Here is a 22,571-nt window from a genome sequence, read left to right as displayed (position 1 = left end):
AAAATGGTATTTTCATTTTAAAATAGATTTGTTCCAACACAGAGACTTACCTCGAAACACTTTCTTAGGAGTTACCTGGAACCTCCTCTCAAACGACCAGAGTTTTGTGTAGTTTACCCTACTCCCATATTCTATAATGGTAGTCCTAGCGGAGGGATACGCGCCTTGAGGGCAATCCCAAGGTAGGCCGCATGCTCTCTCGGGTCATAAGCTTCAGTAAGTTCTCTGGTCCCGTCGTGTTATCATCCCGACGCTCCTCTGATTTCAGTGCGACCCTTTGTGTCTTGTGGCCACGTGGTTACCGCATGGTCCATTGTGCGCTCCTACTCGTGCTTAGTGCTTTAACTGTGTGCTTTGGCTTTAATTCCTTTGTGCTTTTAGTGTTCTCATTCTCCTGTCAAGCCTGTGTCTAGTGGTTTTGTGATTGTGTGCGATGGAGCATACTCGCCGTTGTCCTGGGCCTAGGGCTGGGAAGTCGTGTGGGGCTTTTTTGTCTAAGCCCGATGTTGACCCGCACTCCCTTTGTTCCTCGTGTAGGGGAAAAGTGTTCTCTCCTTCGGACACGTGTCCGGAATGTGATGGATGGAATGAGGTCCAATGGGTAAGATATGGGACCAAGAAAAAGTAGTCTACGAAGCGGTCTCCAAGGAAGGCTAGTATTTCTTCTCCCGCAACTTCGGCTGGTGAGGGTCCGAGTAGAGTTTCTTCTTCCCCTACCCAGAGTAGGGGACGAGGTAAGTCGGTTAAGGGGAAGAAGACTGTGCCTCTTCCCCAGGAAGGTCTTGTTACGGGGGTTTCTGATTCTTTTAAGGCGATCCAGGCGCCGGAGGGTATGTGTAGTGGGGGTCTGCGGGACGATGCTCTTGTGCTAGGGGAGCACGTCTCGGCAGGGGACCCCATGTGGAATAAAAATGTGCCCTTTTCTTCCCCAGATTCATGGGTAGATGTTTCTGGAGCTTCGGCAGCGGAGGGTGCCATGGATAGAGAGGATTCCCCGCAGGAAGATCCCCTGGGATTGGAGCCTGCCGAGGACTCCGTTCAAGTCCCCCTTGAGGACGGAGGAAGACCTCAACGGGTCCTTTCCATTCAGAATTCGTCCGTCTACACCTCCAGCTCCTTCGTCGGCAGTTCCAGAGGAATTCCTTCAGCCTTCCACGTCAGGAACCCAATAGGTGTCGAGAAAAGCTCCATCTGTTGCTAAGCCGCGTTACCATGAGAGGTCCGAATCGTCGTTGGTGGAGTCTTTGTTTTCATTGGACGAGGAACGCCGATGGAGAAGTAGAAGGAGGAGGCGGTCTTTTTCTAGATCTCCCTCGGAATCGAGAGAAAGGAGAAGGAGATCTCGTTCCCCGCATAGGAAGAGCAGGAGAGCTGGTTCTCCTCAGGAACGATGGGTCCTGGTACCAGAATCCAAGCTGAGAGACCTGACTTCAGTCTCAGGCTCCGTGGTTAAGTTGGCAGAAGACAGTCCTCCTAGAAGGGCCTCCAGTAGCCGCATGTCGGCTTCAGCCTTTGACCACAAGGCCTCGTCTAGTAGGCATAAGTCTCGTCCTAGGGAGATTCAACCCGCCCAGCAGAGGGAGTCACCTCCTAGGATGGGCAGCCTCGACGGGATTGCCCATGGTATGGATCGACGCGCACAGCTTCCTCCGTCGAACACTTTCATGGAGGAGCCCGTCCCTTCGTCGAACACTTTCATGGAGGAGCCCGTCCCTTCGTCGAAGCCCCTTAAGGTGACAGAGGCGCCCGTCTCTCAAGGAAGACATAGCCGCGGGTCCCGTCAGAGCGGAGGTGCCCGTGCTAATACTTCACCCCATCGCCAGATGGAGGACTCGGACGAGGTCGCAGGGCTTGGTACGACGGAGGACTCCGTTTATAGGAGGGTGATCTCCTTGATAAGGAGTCACAACAAGATTGCGGAGCCTCTACCACAGGAGGAAGACGACTGGACCTCTGGCCTAAATCGAATTATGGAGGAGCCCGTCCAAAAGAAGGGTTCATTAGCTCTTCCGGAGGCGAGAGATATCAAGTTGGAGCGAGCTCACATCGACAAGGTGATCACCCGCAATGGGGAATCATCCAAAGGCTACACTGCAGCTAAACTGTTACAGGGATTGAAATCCCAAAGTAAATATTATGCTTTGGAGGGACGCCCACATGGGGCGTGCAAGCTTGAGGACGTCCTTGAGGTTTTGAGTCAAGATGCTCCAGAAGACAGGGTCTCTACCGCACCCATTTACTTTACCCAGTCCGAGTCCATCATGATGGAGGAGATGTCGAAGGATCTAGTGAACGTCGCATCATGGCTGGACTGGTGGGCTACTACCTTGGTGGGTACGCAGATCCCGACCGAGACTTTAGATCCTGCCAAACGAGAGGCTCTGAAGGAGTTGGTTGGATCGGGTGGCCGTGCCTTAAAATTTCTCACGTTCCAGGCGTTAGCTCTTTCTGCGAACTGGGTTCTCTGGAGAAGGGACTCAGTTCTGAAAAACCTATCTAGGAAAATCCCAGACAGGGAAGCAAGGGCCCTTCGTAACATTACGGTTTGGGACGAGGGACTGTTTCCGGTCAAGAAAGCGGAAGAGGTGGCGGAGAAGATGGCCAAGAAGAAAGACGTCATCATTCCGAAGGCTCAATCAGCGAGAAGACCCGTCTTTAGGAGGCCGGTAGCCGAGGCTCCTGCTACATCTCGTTCTTCCCCATCTTAAGGAAGGAGAGAGCCTTCTACAGGACAGTGGGCTCAGTCGTCGAATCCCTCCCGAAGGGGGGTTATGTCAGCCCCTTCCACCTACAGGAGTTCCTACTCGTCCTCCAGGAGAGGTCGATCCTCTCGTAGGAGATAGTTTGAGAGGCCCCCCTCCCCTGCCCAAGCCTCAGGTAGGGGGATGCCTCAGACAATTTTGGCAAGCATGGAAGCTCCACGGAGCAGAACCATGGACAGTAACAGTTTTGAAAGAGGGCTACAGGATCCCCTTTCTACAGGATCCTCCTCCCTTGATTCCAGCAAGCCAGGTGGAGTGGTTGGTCCCCGAAGACCCATTGAAGAGAGCAGCTTTGGACGAAGAAGTCGCCACAATGATGGAGAAGGGAGCAATGGAGACTGTGCATCTTCCAGGACCGGGGTTCTACAGTCGTCTCTTCCTGGTGGAGAAAGCAACGGGAGGATGGAGACCTGTGATAGACCTGTCAGCCCTCAACAAATTCATACGAAACACATTTCAAGATGGACACCCCAAGAACGGTCATGGTGTCCTTGAGGGAAGGAGATTTCATGATTTCCTTAGACCTCAAGGATGCCTATTTCCAAATCCCAATTCATCCAGCAAGCAGGAAGTTTCTCCGGGTGAAATGGGGTGCCCGGATTTTGCAATTCAAGGCCCTGTGCTTCGGACTTATTACAGCCCCCCAGGTATTCACTAGAATTTTTACGACTATCTCCGTCTGGGCTCACGAACGGGGGATCCGTTTAATTCGGTACCTGGACGACTGGTTACTCTTTTCCTCCTCAAAGGAAGTCTTGAAGCAACAAGGTGCAGACCTTCTTCAACTATGCAAAACTCTGGGCATCACAGTCAATCTGGAAAAATCTCGTCTGATCCCAACCAACAAAGCGACGTACTTGGGGATTGTCCTGGATTCATTGCTAGTAAAGGCATTTCCATCAGTAGACAGGCACAACAACCTGGACCAACTTCTCCGTCCCTTCCTAGAGGGCCAACCCAGAAGAGCAAAGGATTGGCAGAGGTTAATAGGACATCTGGTGTCATTAGAGAAGTTAGTTCTCCAAGGAAGACAGAACCTCAGGAGCATCCAGTGGAACTTAAAAGATCGGTGGGATCAGAGAGGTTCCCCAGACAGGATTGTGCCAGTTCTACCAGAGACCAAACCGGCTCTAGAATGGTGGCGGAATCGAGCAAACACACTAAAAGGGATGCCACTGTCTTCCGGACCTCCAGAACTTTTGCTCTTCACGGACGCATCAAAAGAAGGGTGGGGAGCCCATCTTCTAGGAAAACTAACAAGAGGCAAATGGACGGTAGAAGAGAAGACTCTCCACATCAATGTTCTGGAGATGAAAGCGGTTCAGAAAGCCTGCCTACACTTCACTCGGGATCTGAAAAGAAACTCAGTGGCTCTAATGTCAGACAATGCCACAGTAGTGGCGTACATAAAGAAGGAAGGAGGGTTGAAGTCGAAGGAGTTGTGCGTTCTCGCCTTGCAATTCCTAGAGTGGGCGGAAAAAGAACAAGTCAGACTGTCAGCGAGATTCATTCCGAGAAAGAAGAACGTTCTAGCAGACGGCCTCAGCAGGGTAAGCCAAGTAGTGGGGACAGAATGGTCTCTTCACCCAGAAGTAGCAAGATTCATCATTCAGATGTGGGGTTCTCCGGGAATGGATCTCTTCGCGACGAGGTTGAATGCGCAACTCCCCGTATTCTGTTCTCCTGTCCCAGACCCAAAGGCGGCATTGGAGGACGCCTTTCAACACAAGTGGGACAATCTGGACGTGTACGCCTTTCCTCCCTTCGCTCTGATAAGACAAGTCCTCAACAGAGTAAGGACAGCCAACAACCTAAAGATGACTTTGGTAGTGCCTTGGTGGCCGGAGAGAGTGTGGTTCCCAGACCTAAAAGGTCTGGCGGTTCTTCCTCCGTGGCCTCTACCGGACAGACCAGACCTCCTGAGACAGCCACACTTTCAGAGGTTCCACGAAAACTCTCAATCCCTTCGTCTTCACGCCTGGAGGTTATCCAGTGGCTCCTGAAAAGACAAGGGTATTCGTCAAAGACAGCTGTGAGAATGTCCCGTTACTTGAGACAGTCTTCTTCAGCAGTCTACCAAGCAAAATGGGCAACTTTTATTAAATGGTGTGCTGCCTTTAGAAGCTGCAGTCCCCGACATTTCGGATTTCCTCGTTCACCTCAGGGATGTGCTGGGCATGTCGATTCCAGCAATTAAGGGGGTACGAGCCGCCCTTGGACAAGTCTTTCTATTGAAAGGGATAGATTTGGGCTCTTCTAGACACATCACGATGCTCATCAAGAGTTTTGAGCAGTCCTGTCCACCCTCGTCTCCTAGGGTTCCGAAATGGGACCTGGCTAGAGTTCTAGACATGCTTAGTAAGCCGCCCTTCGAACCTTTAAAAGATATTGTTGACAGAAATCTTACGCTTAAAGCGGTCTTCTTGTTAGCTTTGGCTTCAGCGAAGAGGGTAGGTGAAATTTATGGGTTGTCTTATGAGATAGAACACTCAAGGGGTTGGAGAGAAATATCCTTCAAGGTTGTTCCCTCGTTTGTCGCCAAGACCCAGAACCCATCCGTTTGGGATCCTAGGTTCGAGGGTTTCTCTATTCCGGCGATTCCAAACTCGGGTAATCAAGAAGATTTAAAGCTGTGCCCTGTCAGAGCTATTAGGAAATATCTTAAAAGGACAGCAAATCTCCGCCCTGGTATGAAGAATCTTTTTGTGTCCACGGGGAGGACGAAAAAGAATATTTCCAAGAACACCATTTCTTTTTGGCTCAGGCAAGTTATCATTCAGGCTTATTCGAATGCTGAACTTTGTTCCAGGAAAGCCCAGGGCACATGATGTTAGAGGTTTAAGTACCTCTCTAGCCTTTGAAAAGAATTTGTCAGTTGCGCAGGTACTTGGTCTAACCAGTCGACGTTCACTTCTCACTATCTCAAAGATTGTACGAGGAAGTCATTGGATGGTTTTTCCATCGGGCCAGTCATCTCAGCGCTCCAACCAATTTAACGACCCAAGCCCCAGGTTCAATCGCGGTTTCAAATCTATACACACGGGTGATCTTTTCATTTTTTCCCCTTCTTCTCCTCGTACTATTTATCATCTTGGGCAGTCTTGCACAGTAGACCCGCACTATGCCATACATCCATATTACATCAAGCACATCATCAAGGAATTATGTAGGGTGAGTACTTTATGCACAATTAATGAGCGCTCTGTGTAGTTTATCCTACTTTCCAGTTGTTTGGGCCCTCAGTCAAGGAGGCACTCCCACCTCCTAAAGTGTAAATCTCCTAAGAAAGTGTTTCGAGGTAAGTCTATGTGTTGGAACAAATCACAAATTATTAGTAATTTGTATTTTTCCTAACATACTTACCGAGAAACACTTTCGGGTTATGGCCCTCCCTTCCTTCCCCAAGGTGCCTCACTGATCTTTAGTATTGTTACTTTCATAGAACTTACTGAAGCTTACGACCCGAGAGAGCATGCGGCCTACCTTGGGATTGCCCTCAGGGCACGTATCCCTCCGTTAGACCTACCATTATAGAAAATGGGAGTAGGGTAAACTACCCAAAACTCTGGTCTTTTGAGAGGAGGTTCCAGGTAACTCCTACGAAAGTGTTTCTAGGTAAGTATGTTAGGAAAAATACAAATTACTAATAATTTGTGATTTTTAAATATACTTACCTGGTAGTTACATATATATAGCTTAATCCCGCGTTCCGTCACTCACACGGTAGAAATTCAAATTTCGCGGCGATCACCGCCAGGTGAGCAGGTGGTCATACGTAAGCGCCCTCTCAGTAGGTAACTGGAACCATTCCCAACATTCCTCAGAAATTCCATGCCCCTGTTTTATTTTAAAATGAAAATACCATTTTTAAATATGTAACTTCCCCTGGTAGTTACATATATATAGCTGATTGACACCATTGGTGGCGAGTTAGAAAACCTCATCCCGTCGGGAATTCGTATAATTATTAATAGCTACAAATTAGTTGTACCAATAATCTGGTTCTTACCTAATAAGGAAGCTGGCTTCATAGTTATCCTGTCTCATTTGCCTGCATTCCTTAAGAGACTCAGCGATCCAAGGTGCTGTAAAAGTCTATGTGGGGCTGCCACAAGGTCCTCAACCTTAGCGTGGCTAGACCACCACCCTTTCTATCCTGGCATAGCCATGGACAATGATTCTGACCACCTACTCAAAAAACTAAAATCACACACCATAAAAACTAACGACTTTCAACCCAGACTGTGGAAGGCTGCAACAACCTTCACAGACAACCTGTTATACCAAGTTCAAGAAAAAGGCAAGGGTATATAATAAAAAAGGTTTAGGGAAGAGGCAGTAGTCCCTTCTCCAACTACGACGCTGGAGGTAACATACGGACCCAGGGAGCAACAATCTTCATATTGGGTCTGGACTTCTTTAAGGTAGCAGTCTGCGAAGATTGATTTACTTCGCCAAAAAGTGACCTCCAAGATTGACTTCATTGACTTAGTGTCTGTAAGCCATAGAAGTCGCTACAGCTCTAACCTCATGTGGTTTTACCTTAAGGATTGTAAAACTTCTTTCCTCACAATTCTGGTGAGCTTCCTTTATCAAATCCTTAATAAAAAATGCCAGGGAATTCTTTGATAAAGGTAAAGAGAGCTTTTTAACTGAGCACCAGAGGTTGTCTGCTTGTCCTCAAAGGGTTTTTGGACGCTTGAAGATAAAATTTCAGAGCTCTCACTGGACAAAGGCCTCTCTCCTTTTCCCGTTCAACTAGTGAGATAACCCTGGAATGGTAAAAGATCTGGGCCAAGGTCGAGAAGGATTCTTGTTCTTGGCAAGAAAACCTAGCTGAAGGGAGCAAACTGCATTGTCTCCATTAAAGCCCACCTACTTGCTGATGGCTTGCAACTCTCCTGATCTCTTGGCTGTAGCCACCGCAACTAGGAATACAGTCTTTTTGGTAAGATCCTTCCAAGAAGCCTTGTCAAGAAGTTCAAACCTGCTTGAGGTCAAAAAGGCCAGGACTACATCCAGGTTCCAAGAGGGGGTTGGGTTGTCCTTTCTCTTAGCGGTCTCAAAAGATCTAATGAGATCCAAGAGATCCTTGTTACCAGACACGTCGATGTGTCTGTGACGAAAGGCGGAGGCTAGCATGCTGCCGTAACCCTTGATGGTCGAAACAGCCAACTTTTCTTTTGTTCGCAAATGCAACAGAAAGTCTGCTATTTGGGCTATAGAGGTACTGGAAGAGGAAAATTTGCCATTCCTGCACCATTCTCTAAACACGTCCCACTTAGATTGATAAACCTAGATTGTGGACGTCCTCCTAGCTCTCGTGATAGCTCGTGCAGTTTCCCTTGAAAAGCCCTTCGCTCTTGCCAGCTTTTCGATAGTCGAAAGGCAGTCAGATTGAGAGCAGGGAGATTCTGATGGTTCCTCTCTATGGGTGGCTGTTTGAGTAGATCGCTCCGACTTGGTAACGCTCTGGGGGTATCTACCAGCCACTCCATCACTTCTGTAACCCAAGGTCTCATGGGCCAAAACGGAGCTATCAGGGTCATGTGGGCGTTGTTCGACTCCCTGAACATTTTCAGGGCTCTGTCCAGGATCTTGAATGGTGGAAAAGCGTACACGTTTAATCCTTCCCAGTCCATGAGAAAAGCGTCCACTGCAGCTGCTTCCTGGTCTGGGACTCGAGAGCAATAAACTGGTAACCTCTTAGTCATCTGTGTAGCGAAGAGGTCTATAGAGGGTTGTCCCCACAGCATCCAAAGGCTGGTGCACACCTCATGATGTAGGGTCCACTCTGTAGAGAGAACTTGTCTTCCTCTGCTGAGATCTGCCCTGACGTTCTTTTCCCCTTGTATGAAGCAAGTTATCAGGGTTATGTCCCTCGCTTTGGCCCACAGTAGGAGATCTCTCGCCGCCTCGTAAAGGGAATCTGAATGAGTGCCTCCCTGCTTCTTGATGTAGGCCAACGCTGTGGTGTTGTCTGCGTTGACCTGAACTAATTTGCCCTGGACTTCCTCCTGAAAGTGCATTAGTGCTAGGTGAATGGCCACTAGCTCCTTGATGTTTATATGCCATTCTCTCTGAAACTCTTTCCACAGACCCGATATCTCGGCCTTCCCCAGTGTTGCACCCCACCCCATGTCTGAGGCATCTGAATACAACACTAGGTTGGGGTTCCTCTGATGAAGTTCGAGGCCTTCCAGGAATTTGTTGGCATCGTCCCACCAACTCAAGTGATTCCTGATCCCCAGAGGAATCGGAATCCTTGACCTCTCGTCCAATATTTTGAAAGATGAAATTGAAGAGGGCGTAACTTGTCTTCCCAGGGATACAAACTGCTCGATCGATGAGAGGGTACCCAGCAGACTCATCCATTCTCTTACCGAGCAGGTCCGTCTGTCTCGGAAGTGTCGCACCTTTTCTAGGCAATCTAGAATGCGTTTTGGGGCTGGAAAAGCCCAAAAAACCACATTGATATCCGTACTCCCTTCAGATGTAGCCAGCGAGCCACGTTGGCAACCACTCTGGTAAAAACGTAGGGAGCCGTGCTCAGTCCAAAACAGAGTGCTTTGAACAGATAAGTAGTTTCTTGGTACACGAATCTCAGAAATTTTCTGTAGTTCAGGTGGATTGGGATGTGGAAATACGCGTCCTGCAGATCTAATAACACCATCCAATCTCCTTGTCTAGTGCCTGCTAGGACTGATGCAAAAGTCTCCATGGCAAACTTGACTTTGCTTACGAACTTGTTCAGAGGACTTACGTCCAGAACAGGCAAGGCCTTCTCAAGTACAGGCCTGGTCAGTGGGGGAAGAAGTCGGCACGAGTAGGTCGATTGATATGGAGACGGGACACCTGGCTATCCTCAACCCTTCTTTCTATCACACACCACTCACTATGCATACACTTCGTTTCTCGTCACAGTTTACAGCTGATAATCTTCATACCGAAGAAGGAGGAAGCAAGAATTCAAAGAGAAGATATCAAAGAGATAATGAAGTCGTAAATAGCAAGGGAAAAAAGTGTGAATACCCAAGTAATTTTGTAAACAGTTAGGTAATCTTTAAAATAAATCCTTATACATGAGGCTGATATTCTGTGACAAATACCACATGAACAATGTAATGCAATTATAATTATTACAACAATAGATATAGTACTTCCCTTACTATTTTAGTTAGGAACATATTCGGCTCTCCTGATAACGTGCAATCACTTGGTTTTTTTCTTCATCAGTATTTGGAAAGGAAAAACACATACTTTCGGTCCATTTCGGTAACTCTCTTTGCAGTTTGGTACACACCACATAATAGGCTCTAGCCTGGATTCCAAAACAGTAAAATTTTCTGGAATAACAGCAGAAAAATGTAAAGAAATAGAGCACGACTCCTTTACTTGAAGCCTATAGTAGCAGTGTGATAGCACTACTCGGGATGCGTGGGACCTTTCTTCCCCCCCCCCCCCCCCCCCCCCCACTGACCTGGCCTTTTTTCGAGACGGCCTTGGAACAGGGCTCCATCCCCCCGAGTTCTTCGAAACTAGAAAAAGTCTGTTGTAAAAACCCTCCGAAGGGGTGTCCTCTACTACTTCTATGGCTGCTTTCGACAGCATTAGGTCGACTTGCTCTTGAAGAGCTGCTGCCTTGTTCCCTGAGTAAGTTGCTGTCAATTCTAAGGGTTCTGATGACAGAGGAGGCCTTCTCAGGAAGGGGATCTTGTACCCCTCCTTCAAGACATCGATTGTCCAGTTGTCAGCCCCCCTTTGGCTCCACTCTTGCCAATAGTGGGATAACCTGCCTCCCACTTGTGTCTGGAGGTTGCAGGGTTCATTTCTTTGATTTAGGTTGTTGTTTTGAGAATTTGCGTGGTTGTCCTCCAGCAGCAATTCTCTTGAGTTCCCCTCAAAAGGGCTCTCCCACAAAAGGGCTGGCGAGTGGGAGGAGCTTCCTTTTGCTTCCTGGCTAAAGAGCTAGCCGGGAGGACTTTCTTGGCAGTCCTGGTGATAAGGTCTTGCGAAGCTTGTTGCACAAGAGCTGCCAATAAGTCCTTCACTAAATCAGAAGGGAAGAGATGGTTACCCAAAGGAGCATACAACAGCTCTGATTTCTGCGTGGGGGTCAAAACTGAAGACAGGAAGAAACTCGCCATAGCCCTCTTTTTAAGAACTCATGCCGTGAAAAGGGCGGAGAGTTCGACGGACCCATCCCTCACTGGCATATCAAGACAGGCAATCAGATGCATCTGTGCTTCGTTCTTTGGATCTGTGATCTCTGCGAGGGCTCCAAGAGTCCAGTCCATTAGGCTGAAGACCTCTAAAGTTCTAAAAATGCCCTTCAGCAAGTGGTCCATCTCTGACGTGGTCCACTTTACCTTAGACTTGGTCATGGCTGACCTGCGTGAGGCGTCAACAAGTCTGGAGAAGTCCCCCTGGGAGGAGGTAGGAGCTCAAACCGAGAACCTCCCTAGTCTCATACCACACACTAGATCTGGAGGCCAGTCCAGTAGGGGGAAAGGAAAAGGAGGTCTTCCCTAGATCTTTTCTCTCTGAAATCCACTTATTTAAGAGTTGAGAAAGCTCTCTTGACTGATCTGGCAAGAATCGTTTTCTTGAACGAGGATGGTTTCTGGGGTCTGCCCTTCAAAAACTGCGAGGGCGGGCTTTGAGGCAAAGCCTGTGTAAAGTCCTCTGGATACTATTTAGCTAGAACCACCAGCAATCTTTTAAGATCAGCTGCATGCAGCGTTTCCTGGGTTTCCTCTTCTGAAACTTCATCTAAGGAGATAGCAATCTCCGGAGTAGAATGAGTAGGAGACAAACCCGCCTCATCCTGTCGATTCTCGTCGTCCAGTATATTTTCATCATGCTGTGAAGGAACGTCGTGCATGATTCCAGCAAGTTGCGAGGAAGCGTCACGCTTGCGTACATCCTGCCAAACTCCCGCATGTTTCGAGGGAGAGTCATGCTTATGTGCTTCCAGCATGCTTACAACATGCTTCGAGGAAGCATCAACACTGCGTCCGGCGAGGGAAAGTCCTGCTCGCATGCCGCGAGGGAAAGTCCTGCTCGCATGCCGCGAGGGAAAGTCCTGCTCGCATGCCGCGAGGGAAAGTCCTGCTCGCATGCCGCGAGGGAAAGTCCTGCTCGCATGCCGCGAGGGAAAGTCCTGCTCGCATGCCGCGAGGGAAAGTCCTGCTCGCATGCCGCGAGGGAAAGTCCTGCTCGCATGCCGCGAGGGAAAGTCCTGCTCGCATGCCGCGAGGGAAAGTCCTGCTCGCATGCCGCGAGGGAAAGTCCTGCTCGCATGCCGCGAGGGAAAGTCCTGCTCGCATGCCGCGAGGGAAAGTCCTGCTCGCATGCCGCGAGGGAAAGTCCTGCTCGCATGCCGCGAGGGAAAGTCCTGCTCGCATGCCGCGAGGGAAAGTCCTGCTCGCATGCCGCGAGGGAGAGACAATTGAGTGTCTATCATGCTGCGGGGAAAAGTCCTAATTGCCTACGTCAAGCATGCGTCCCGGATGCCGCGAGGGAGCGTCCAGAACCTTGTCGCTTCCCGTAACGCGTCCCGATTGCTGTGAGGTAGCGTCACTGAGCGCTGAAGTAACTCCCTGGACGATCGCGCCTTGGTTAGACCTAGCTCCTTTCCTTGGTCTGTTGGTATCCTTCGGTTCTTTCTTACTAGTCTCCTCTGTTTGTGACTTGTAGGCATCAAACAGGGACGTAATTGACCTCTTTAGCTCTGAAAGATCTGACGCTTGTGGTGCGTCCTGCGCGCGTCCAGACTGATGCGAGGGGGCGTCGCGATTCCTATCGCTACCCGAACTGCGTACTGATCGCTGCAAGGGAACGTCTACAGCGGTTGTCTGGCCAAGAGGAGGAGAAAGCCTTTGCGACAACTCCCAATCTAGGGGAGGGGGAGAAGCGTGCACAGAAGTAAAGCAAGCACCCTCTTCCTCTGACGAACTATGTGCCTTACGCGACTGCTTAGGCGCCGACACGTCGTCTTCCTCTGAAAGAAAAACTTCCGGCGAGCTCCAGTTACTGCAGGATGGTTGCTGTAACTTAGCAGGAGACCTACGTCTCTTGAGAGGCCTTAAAACGAGGTTGACGCCAACCACGTCTAGGTTTTGCGTCATCCGACGAGGACGAACACTTCCTCATCTCGCCTTTCCTGCGGCGAGGGGGAGCGTCCTGGTATGCGTCAACAGGATCGCTCGAGGGGACGTCCGTTCACTGATCAAGGTCTGACATCTCCCTTCGCCTTTCGACTTTCCTTCTCCCAGGGGTTGGGGCATGGAAGAGGTCCCGGGCTAGGAGTATGACGGACACGAATGGAAGCACCCTCCACTTCACTATAACTATTCACAAACTTGCATTGCAAGCCATGCACTGCTCCCCACATCACTTCTTTTTCCGAAGTAAGGGATTGAACTTGTGCACCTAAGGCTGAAATTGCAGCCAACACATCCTTTAAAGAAGGCTCACTTACCTTCGACACCATAGCGGGGTCTGGAACTACTGCCTTAGGATCAGGAATAGGAATATTAGTATCAAGTACATTAGAAGGAACATGACTATCAGAGGATCTATTGGAAAGAACACTAGTCGATCTAGCTCTCCTAAGCCTATCCTTCTCTAATCGCTTAACATAGCGATCGAACTCCTTCCACTCTCTATCAGATAACGACTGACATTCAAAGCATCTGTCAATAAAAGAACATTCATGCCCTCTGCAACTTTTACATATTGAGTGAGGATCAACATTGGCCTTAGGCATTCGAGTCTTGCATCCTTTAACACACCTTCTTATTACAGTCGGCCATTTTGTAAACAGAAAATAGTCCAGGTCAAAAAACCAACAGTGTGTATCTAAACTGAGTGAAAAGTCGAAGGGAATATCCAATAAAAAAAAAGCAGAGAAAGCCATCCACAATAATTAAACAAAAGGTACTTCACCAAATTGTAGATAAAGTAAAATCAACGAAACTAATTTCCGCCGTGTTGACTCGATCAACGGCAGGGAATTTCTGAGGAATGTTGGGAATGGTTCCAGTTACCTACTGAGAGGGTGCTCACGTATGACCACCTGCTCACCTGGCGGTGATTGCTGATAAATTTGAATTTCTGCCGTGCGTGCGACGAAATGCGGGATTAAGCTATATATATGTAACTACCAGGAAAGTTACATATTTAAAAAGGTCTTTTCTATATCTAAATGTGGTGTTTTTAAGTTAGATTGGATCCCTGAACAGTTAACATTTTCCCCTGAAACCAGTTCCCGACTGTAATCCATATCGAGTGCTCTCCCAGGTTTTCCTGTACAGTATCTCTTAATGATATGCATTTCTGTTTATGTTCCAGGTTTTTCTGTATCTCTTGAATACTGATTTCCGAAGAGGAATTTCGGTTAGATTTGTTAGAAACTAACATTCCATAAGTTTTACTTCATTCTAACTATGGTATACCAAATACAGTACTTTACTGTAAGTAATATCAAGTATGAAATATATAATGTAGCCAGTAACATTGATTATATTGACAATAAAAACTCTAGATCAGTAGTAAATTTTCTTAATCAGAAGCTTTTTCACTCATTAAAAAAAGGTTTAATTAAATTAAAAATACTTTTATAGAACTTTTTATTCACAAATACAGTCTTTATTAAAAAGGTTAGGAATTTTGATAATTGTAGAATTTTTGTAATTAACATGTAAAACTGAGTAAGAAATTGTGGAAAAGTTGGTTTTCATTTTATAGTTTGAAGATACAATTGGCTACATTTGACCTTTGATAAAAGATGACCAAGTCTATTTTATATTGCATATTAGGAGGTCTACTTCATGGCTTCATTCTTTCTCTCAGGTATTGCAGCAGGCAAGGTACTGTGCTGGGTTGTTCAAATCTTATTTTCTGGTAAGTCTTAACTCATTTCATGCAGTAGACTGATGCGAGTAACTGAAGTCTTTATTGTTGAATATTCAGTGTCATTGAACCACAATGCTTAAAGTTGTCTTAGGCTTCATGATAGAATTAGATAGCAAAGTTTGCCTCAAGTTACCATCCATCTACCAGTTTTGTTGGAGCAAGGTACCTGCATAATAAGTCAAAATTAATTTTTTTTTCAATAACATGCACACAGGATTCATATATAGTAGAGGGATTATGTTAATATTCACTGTCCATTAAAGAGATCCATGAAAGAAATCTGGGCTTAAAAATAGCAAGTTTTAATCTAGCTTTACCCTATACTGTATATTTATATTCTGTTTGGCTAGTTTTTATATAAGATCATAGTGTACAGTACTTCAAAATATAATTATTCTTTTTTTGCATAAAAATTTCAACAAATTTCATAAACTTTAAATTACCATAATTTAAATTTTAAGGAGATTTAAACAATTTAATTTCAATGCCAAATAGTATAGTCAAGTTACTATTATTTTAGTAGTCTTCGTCAGAAGATGGAGTAGAATAACTTCATAATTTTATACCCATTACAATGATTAACATTCTTAATAGTAAAATAAATATTTAATACAATTTTACTAATCTTACATATTTAATTTCTAGGCAGAACAGCTGAAGTAAACCGAATGAGGAAAGGGACTACAATCCCCATAGCAGAAGCATAAAGTTAACCCCAATAGAAAGGCTAACAGGAATTATATCATCATTGTATAGAGAATGATTCCTGCTAAACCTTGAAAAGAGCAATAACCAGAGTTATCACTACATAACCCAAATATAAGACTACAAAACTCATCATAGCCAAACCAGAAGAGGACCATTCAAAGAATCATCACCTGGAAATAAACATTGCCAAGACATTCCCTGTAGAAAAAAAGAAACTTGCAAGTTTCCTCACAGTATAGGGCAAAATAATTGCAGCACCAAGACTGGAATGCAGAAGTCATAATCGTAATACCGGATACAAGAGATTTCGCCACAAAATCAAAAGGGACTTTTGTGAAAATCTGCATACACCCATTAACAAAAATTAACCCAAAAGAATAGTCACTGTAAAGCAAACATAATTGTTCATAAAAGGATCATTGATAGTTCTCACCACAAATTAAAGCTAACGAGAGACTTCACCAGGGATTCCTAGGAAAGTCATCACTGCAGAGACATAGGAGGAATCATCAGAGTAACCATAAGTGGGGCATGATGCCTATAAACAGATTTCACCATGAAACTAAGAGAGGAACTCCAGATACCCACAAAATAAATATCTGCACACCAGAAAATCCATCACTCCTGTAAACCAAAGAAGAACTGCAAAACGAGAAACTCCATATATACTTACAGGACACTGCAGAACCAAAAGAAAGTATACAAAGATGGCTAAAAGAGAGACAAAAGAAACTACGAAGTTATAAACAACAAAGACACAAGCCATATCACAGCAGAAACAAGATTGGGCCTCCAGGTGCCTACAATATGCATCATTATACTGCAAAACTCCAAGAAGGGAATAAAAAACGTACCTATAAAATGCACATCACTGCAAAAGCAATTTTACAACTTGCCATGACCCACGAAAAATATAACTAAAAATGAACTCCATATACAGTATATGCTTGCAAGAGATATTACGGCTATTTCTGACTTATAGGAGATACCACTGCAAAATATATCCCCCATATGATTAAGAGGGACCAGATTCTAAAGACTCCTACACTATACAGTGTGGATTATTGTATATATCTTTCATATATGCACCCTTTACAATTCATAAATTCTGTCCGTTACAAACGCATGCGCATGAGTCGCACTGTCAGTACTCCGTGCATGCGCATAGAGAGTCTTCTTGCTTCTCTTGGCACGAGCTGTACTCCTTGCTGTATGGAATAAATGCAATCTACGACTCGGGATTTTACTTCTCCATCTCTACAATCATCTGTCTTCATCTACAAGACATCATCACCTATCACCATGGTGCAGTGACTAAACCATTCAGCATTTTAAGGGACACCGGAATCCAGCATCTGCATCGAGCTGCCATTGCCCATTTCCCCTTGACTACATGTGGATTTTAGTCTGTGCTTGTTTGCGAACCGTTCATGCAGTGTGGTATTAGTGATTTTATGTTAGTGGGTAATATTTCTCTTGTGTGTTGTGCCCTTCTTCATGCCCATATAAGAACCCTTTTTACCCCTACTCATCACAGGAAATCGAGGTGCATCCACCCTCTTTCATCACCGGAAACGCACGGCCAGAGTGCCAGTGGCTGCTGCCCAGCCTACCCGCTGCTCCTCCCCACCACCCAGGAACCCTCCCATGCTCCTCCCCTGTTGCTGTTAGCCACTCTATTTACAGTAATTTTTAAAATAAAAACTGTAGAAAGTTTCTTTTATCTATTCATCTCAACTGTGGGTGACAGCTTAAACTGTTTTGTAATGTCAACTACCTCATATCAGGACGAGTCTGGGGATATGCAACATGAAGAGGACAATGAAGACCGCCAGTTGCCTTCACACCCAGGCTCGCCAACAGACCATCAACCCCAACCAGGCTTCTCAACGATGGAAACCCCACCTTTACTCTCACCACACTTGACTATACCGCCTTCAACAGCTACAGGTGGGGAGTTAAGGCTCCTTATCAAGTACCTGGAGGAATCAAGACAGGCCGAGTTGGCTACACGTCGAAGACAGGAGGATCAACGTCACCACGAGGAAGAACTAAGCCGCCAAGAGGACAACCTAAGAAGAGAGGAGGAAGCCCAGCGTTTCACCGCCCTGTTGCAGCTACTCATGGTCAACCCCACCCACCAGCAAGCAACACCACCGGACTCTCAACAACTTCATACTCAATTCTCAGTTCCTTGTTCCCAGCACCCACTCCCACAGAAAGCCATCGCCCAGGGAATGGTGGAGACGCTGGGATGACTACAGTGTGATGGTGGACCTAGGGACTTTACCTACCAGGAAGCAGCTAATACAACTAAGTATGTGTCTCAGCCTGGAGACTCAAAGAATACTGGAACACACACTCAACTTGCCACCAGACACAGATCGGAGTGTGGAGGAAGTCTTAAATGTTCTCCAGGAACACATCAACAACCTGCAAAATGAAGCTTCATGTCGCAGGGACCTGCTTTCCTGCAAATAGAGAGAAGGGGAAAGCTTCAGCAATTTTTTACGTCAAGACTGAAGCACGTAGCAGAGGAAATCGACGTCTGTCCTGGCCAGTGTGCAGTTTGTGAGGAAACTCAGCTTAAGATGATCCTCATCATGGGAGTCAGAGACGAGGAGCTCACAAAAACTTATTGCCCTGAACACCTTAGCTTCATTGGCCACCATGGTCAATGAATGTCACTCTTATGAGGCTACAAGGACAGCCACCACCGCTATACGTGCCCCTCCTTCTAAATTGTGTGCTGTCTCCACTTACAAAAAAACCAAAGGACATGGCAGCAAAGGTGCTACTTCTTTCCCAAACTGTAACAGGGACACCTCTTGCCCTTCCTGCATAAAGAAGCACGGCTCTGCAGAAAAGTGTCCAACTGCCGATAGCATATGTGGAAACTGTGCCGGCAAGGGACTCTGGAAGAAGACTTCAAAGTGTCCTGCCAACAAGGCCACGTGTAGCCACTGCGGCCGAGTGGGTCACTATGACAGATGTTGCCGACAGCAGATAGGCCCACCCAAAGCCACCCCCCCCCCCCCTTCCAGCAGGCCTTCAAATTGTCACAAGGTTGAGGCCCTTTCCACAACAACTTGCCCTTCATCGGTACCCGTATCCCTCGACCTCACCTACAATGGTGAGACATCCAAGATTATGATGCTGCCAGACACAGGAGATGACGTATCAGTGATGGGTCCTCAGCCCTTGGAACAGCTTCAAATCACCTGCCAGACACAGGAGATGACGTATCAGTGATGGGTCCTCAGCCCTTGGAACAGCTTCAAATCACCAGGAACGAGCTACAACGTTCTGCCACCTCAGTGACACTCACAGCAGATGGATTACAGATGACATCAGCTTTGGGTACCCTTAAGGCCACTATGTCTTTGGCCAACTGTTCCTGTCATGCCATGATCTAAGTCCATGAAGGTATCCAGATGCCGCTCCTGTCTTATGCACACTGCAAGGAGTTGGCCATCATACCGCCAGACTTTCCACGGCCCATCCTACAGATCGTCCACGTGAACCGATGTAAGGAGCTATCCCTCCATGCCAACTCGACACTTGCTGTGGCCCGAGAATATTTCCTTAGAACCTTCCCTGATGTGCTTGTGTCTAAGGAGGACCTTAAAGCAGCTCCACTGATGTCGATGGCAGGACCTCCAATGAAAATCCACCTTAAAAAGGATGTTCCATTCGCACCCCACGGAAGATCCTCTATGCTTTTCACGAACCTGTCAAGATAAAACTAGATTCTATGGTCCAGCAGGGTATCATTAAGCCTTGTGGAGACGAGCTTCCGGAATGGGGCCACCCTCTAGTTGTCGTCCCAAAGGCGAAGGGAGTTTGCATCACAGTGGATCTCGCCAAGCTGAACACTCAAGCCTCCAGACCAGCTCACCCTTCGCCCACACCCATAGCTGCTGTTCGTACCATCGATCCCACAGCCAAATTCTTCACCACTGCGGACGCTCTACACAGCTACTGGCAGATGAAGCTAGCGGAGGAGGACCGTCATCTCACCAATTTTATTACTCTACCGGCGACGCCTACTGTTACCGCAGCGACCTAGCTCTCCAGGGTATGAAGAAATTTGTCAAGGTTGTCGATGACATTCTCATCTTTGACGACGACTTAGTGGTAATGTCACTGGCACATTACCACAGCATCCACGAATCACTCACTTGGTCACAAAAATGGCATCACTCTCAACAGAGATAACTTCGTAGTGGCGGAGACCCGAGTAAATTTCTGTGGATTCACCCTTTCCAAAGGAGGAATAGCTGCCGATCCAGGACGAGTTACAGCTCTGCAAGACTTCCCCACACCTAACTTGACGGACTTACGTTCCTTCATGGGGTTAGTTAACCAACTGGCAGAGTTCACTCCAGATATTGCCCTGACTGCACAGCCCCTACGCCCACTCATGAGCCCTAAGCGCTCTTTTATTCGACCAGGCCTTCAAATGTGTGAAGCAAGCACTTTCAAGCTCACCAGTTCTAGCGTCTTTTGACCCAACTTTGCCAACCATTCTCCAGACTGATGCATCTCGTCACTTCGGAATAGGCTACACTCTCCTCCAGGACCATGGTTCTGGACACCTCCGAGTAGTCTAGTGTAGATCCCGCTTTCTTGCAGACGCCGAGACGAGGTATGCGACAATTGAGTTGGAGATGCTTGCTGTTTCTTGGGCTCTCACAAAGTGCCGTTTGTGCCTCCAAGGACTCATCCTTCACTCTGCAGACAGATCATTGTCCACTAGTGCCCATTAACAGCTACGTGCTGGACATGATCTTGAACCCAAGGCTCTAGCAAATGAAGGAACGTATGTCAATACCAGTTTACTGCAATGTGGCATGCTGACAGGTCTTTATGCATTCCAGATGCACTCTCGCGCACACCTGTCAACTACCCAACGCCTGAGGATATGATCAGCTCTGCTGAAGCAACGTCACACGTCAGGTCTGTCATCAACGTCGGAATAGCCTCCCAGGAAGAGGATGCCATAATTGTCAACGCCGACCCAACTCTACAGGACATGCCAACTGCAGCGCAGGCCGACACTGACTACGTCTGCCTTCGTGATTGCATTGTGTCCGGATTTCCCACGAATCGGTACGACCTGCATGCTTCTTTGCTACTGTATTGGACGCTGTGAGAAGCCCTTTCTACCGACGGCACCCTCGTGCTCTACGGTGCCAGAATAATAGTTCCTGCCGCTCTACGTTGCCACACACTCGCCAGACTCCACGACAGCCACAGAGGTGTTAAGGCCACTAAACATCGAGCTCGACAAACTGTCACCTGGCCTGGGATAGACTCTGACATTGCTAACACCGTTGCCACCTGTGAGCCCTGCCAAGTCCTACGCCCAAGCCAACAGAAGGAACCTCTTCACAACGATGACCAACCATCGAGGCCCTTCGAGTCGGCATCAGCGGATTTCTTCCAGGTAGCGGGGAAGTCCTTCCTTCTTGTCGCCGACCACCTCACCGGCTGGCCTGTGGTTGTCCCTTGCAAGGGTGACACCACTGTCTCCTCAACCATACGCCACTTTTGCCGCTACTTCAGAGAGGTAAGTGTTCCCTGCGCCTGTGCACCGATGGAAGACCCCCATTTTATCAGCAGAGAGTTTGCTGACTAAGCAGAGCATTGTGGTGTACACCACATAACTTCGCCACACTACCTGCAGTCTAATGGACATGCCGAGGCTACGTCAAAGCTGTCAAGCACTTGATCCTCTAACCGGCCCCTTCAGGAAACATTGACTGTGAGGCTTTTGATCGTGGCCTCCTTGAGTTACGAAACATGCCTAACCATTCTGGTCGTTCTCCTGCCCAGATCCTGTATGGTCACCCTCTCTGTACGTGTGTGCCTGCCCATCCTCAGTCATTCATGGAATAATGGCAAGAAAAGGCCCATGATTGCGACCGACGAGCTGCTGCCAGAGCGGCTCAAGTGCAACGCAACTACGACGCCCACACCCGTCTGAATGTGGGCCAACATGTCCGTCTTCAGGACCCAACATCTCATAGGTGGGACAAAATCGGGATTATCATAGGTGGCACGAGATCACTCAAGTATGAAATTCGCCTCCCTAGTGGTGGAGTGCTACGTCAGAACAGTCGCTTCTTGTATCCAATGCCCAGTTCCAATCAAGTTCCCAACTCTGATCTCCCTGTGGTCCCTAGCTCTGACATAGAAAAGTCATCAATTCACACCTTCCCGCAGATCTCCAAGATTAAACAGGCCTATATAGTGTACAAGGCCCTTGTGCCATTTACTCAACTGGCTGCATAATTTTATATTTGATACATTTTATGTTACTTGCTTTGCACACTATTATTTACCGTTCATTGTATGTAACTTGCTTAGTACGATCAAGATACCTATTTGAACACAAAAGGGGAGGGGAGGTGTGGATTATTGTATATATGCTTCTCTTGGCACGAGCTGTACGCCTTGCAGAGCACCTCTGTTCATAACCCCTTGCTGTATGGAATAAATGCAATCTACAACTCGGGATTTTACTTCTCCATCTCTGCAATCATCTGTCTTCATCTACAAGACATTATCACCTATCACCATACAGTACAACCAATAAAGGGATTCAAGAGACTGACTGACTCCAAAGATGCCGGCAAGAGAGAGCATACATTAACCAAAGAGAAACAAAGTGCCTATAAAACAAATCACCACCAATAGAGGGTTTCCAAAGATACATCACTGCAGAACAACGAAAGGGGTTGTCTCCAAAGTCAAATCTACAAAATATTTTTGAATCCAAAGAGGGACACTTGTAAGAGAATGAACCTTACAACAAACATCACTCCAGAACCTAAGAGTGTGGGTCTCTGATGTGTGACCTTGAAACCAAGAAAGGATTAGACTTAAAACACCACCTTATATAACCTTCACTGAAAAACCTGAGAGAGGAGATTCCTAAGATGCATCACTGCAGAACCAAGAGTGGGCAGCTAAAGATAGACTCCTTAAAGGAAACCCTCCAGTCATTAACTAGTAACCTGTGTGGTCAACTATAAGAGAGGTCCCTCCAGTCATTAACTAGTAACCTGTGTGGTCAACTATAAGAGAGGTCCCAAAAGAGGGATGAACTACAAACACACCAACAAGATGCAGATAGCAGGAAGACTGTTGTTAGACTAAAAAAATTTACAACTAATC

The 22,571-nt window shown here is 47.1% G+C and overlaps 2 long non-coding RNA genes across 2 annotated transcripts in view; one reads left to right on the top strand and one right to left on the bottom strand.

Annotated features, from left to right (window-relative positions):
- LOC137624984 (uncharacterized) overlaps nt 1-16,522 on the top strand; it is a 57,244-nt gene extending 40,722 nt beyond the window's left edge. Inside the window, exons 2-3 of the long non-coding RNA XR_011040792.1 lie at nt 14,619-14,669; nt 15,327-16,522. This is a non-coding gene — a long non-coding RNA (uncharacterized lncRNA). The remainder of the gene's footprint in view (nt 1-14,618; nt 14,670-15,326) is intronic.
- The window catches only part of LOC137624983 (uncharacterized), a 100,105-nt gene continuing 91,960 nt past the window's right edge, over nt 14,427-22,571 (bottom strand). The window contains exon 5 of the long non-coding RNA XR_011040791.1: nt 14,427-14,847. This is a non-coding gene — a long non-coding RNA (uncharacterized lncRNA). The remainder of the gene's footprint in view (nt 14,848-22,571) is intronic.

This window comes from Palaemon carinicauda, chromosome 31 (assembly GCF_036898095.1).
Source record: "Palaemon carinicauda isolate YSFRI2023 chromosome 31, ASM3689809v2, whole genome shotgun sequence".
Lineage (NCBI taxonomy): Eukaryota > Metazoa > Arthropoda > Malacostraca > Decapoda > Palaemonidae > Palaemon > Palaemon carinicauda.
The sequence above is the reverse complement of the archived record's forward strand: the minus strand, read 5'-3'. Positions and strand labels throughout refer to the sequence as shown.